This window comes from Hipposideros armiger, unplaced genomic scaffold (genome assembly GCF_001890085.2).
Source record: "Hipposideros armiger isolate ML-2016 unplaced genomic scaffold, ASM189008v1 scaffold_986, whole genome shotgun sequence".
Classification (NCBI taxonomy): Eukaryota; Metazoa; Chordata; class Mammalia; order Chiroptera; family Hipposideridae; genus Hipposideros; species Hipposideros armiger.
In genome coordinates this window covers 773004-775016 of record NW_017732336.1, presented here as the reverse complement: position 1 = coordinate 775016, position 2013 = coordinate 773004, and positions in this window count along the sequence as shown.

Sequence of the window (2013 nt, the reverse complement as noted above, 5' to 3'; positions counted from 1 at the left end):
TGACTTATTGGGGCCGGCCAAATGGCTCAGTTGGTTAAGAGCACAAGCTCTGAGCAACAGGGTCACTGGTTTGATTCCCACATGGGCCAATGAGCTGTGCCTGAGCTCAGCTGCTGCTGAGCTGGTTAGAGCACGTGCTCTTAGCAGCAAGGTTGCCAGTTCAACACCCATATGGGATGGTGGACTATGCCCCTTCCCCCCGCCCTCCACAACTAAGATTGAAGGACAGTGACTTGGAGATGATGGGTCCTGGAGAAACACAATGTTCCCCTTCCCCAATTCCCCAATAATCTAAATAAATAAATAAATAAATAAATAATAAAACAATGACTACTTTCATTGCTCACTATTCTATGAGTTAATGGGGATCAGCTGGGCTGTTCTCACTTGGGGTTCCCCATGCAGTTTCAGAGGTAGTGGGGGCCGGAGTCCTCTGAAAGCTCAATGTCCAGAATGGCACACTCACAAAATGGCAGTAGATGCTGGATGCCAGCTGTGAGCTCAGCTGGGACTGTTGGCTAGAGTGCTTACATTGGGAAATCACTGTGACTAGTAGGTCCTCAACCTTGTCCAAAGTCTTCTGATTCTCCCCCAGACATTCTCTTCTCTATTTCCCCCATCATCCCTCCAGTGCTCAAGTAAAAAATAAATTTAAAAAGGCTATTCTCCAACATTTCTTCATTGAACAAAGAATGGCTATTATGCACTAGGAACTGTGTGATGGTGGTGAAAACCGCTACCCTCATGAGCTGACATTTTTTTGTGTGCTTGGGGATGGGGGTGGGTGGGTTTATTAGGAACCTCTTAAAACTAAGTAGTTTTTATGTCAGGTGTTATCGGTCAGGATGGACTAGGTTCTACTGAAGTAACAAACAAGCCCCTACTCAGTGGCTTTGGTCTATTTACAGTTGACTTCCTGTTCACATTGGGGTTGGCAGTTGAATAACCATTCTGGATGGAGAAGCCACCATTTTGAATGTCACTAGTCATGACTCCCACCAGAGCTTCCTTGTCTCAACTCCCACTTCACCCCCTGTAGCAGGTATCACCTACAGTCTGGATGGGTTTCTCTCCATGAGATCAGCAACCACTCACCTCAGTTGCTTGGGGGAGCAGGTGACATGTTCAAGTGTGGGCAGTTGAGATGATGATCGTCTCCATGGGAATTCAGATTCCCTGGGAATTTCACTGTGAGAACTTGAAGAAGGTAAAAAAGGAGCATGGTGGGCTAAGGCCACAAAGATGATGAAGTTCTGACAGGACAGCAAGCAGGATTACTGGGTCAATAGGACGGGTTATAAAAATAGGATATAAAACCTGAAAGTGGAAGAAGGATACTAATACCCAGAAGTTGCTCTGTCATTTTAGACCTCTTACAAGACTTAATATGAAGAGTATGAATAATTCTTGGGCAATGTTAGATATACAAGACACACTCTCTAATAGCCAATTGACAAAGTTCATTCATTTAACATGTAAATTTGCATTTTATGTTCAGGGTATTTAAAGAGGAAAAATGCAGCATAATTTTTTGTTGTTCTCTTATTAAGGCCCTGGCATTTAAGCTAAGCCTGGAGCAGTCCAAATGGGTTTCAAGTCTGCAAAATGGAATTATGGCAACAAACATCAACCTTAGGTGTGACAACAGGTTCTTGAAAACCAATATGAAGCAGGAACTACATGACACCCATGTGCTTCCTCCACGTGTGTAGCCAGAGCTGCAGCTTAATGGAACAAGTATTGTGAATATGGCTAATTGTACCCATGTTTGAAGAGATATGAAAGCTTATGCAAAAAACATTAACACAGCAGGCTTGAAGTTGTACATTTCATTCATTCATTCATTCATTCATTCATTCATTCATTCATTCTACAGCTAAGACAGCAGACAACGTATTCTACGAGTTACATTCAGCCACAACTGAGAACAGAACTTGTCCAGAATGTCACAGGTCCAGAGGGAAGAACTTTTTGTGTGAGCAAGGTGCATCTCTTAAAAGGTGGTCATGGGGG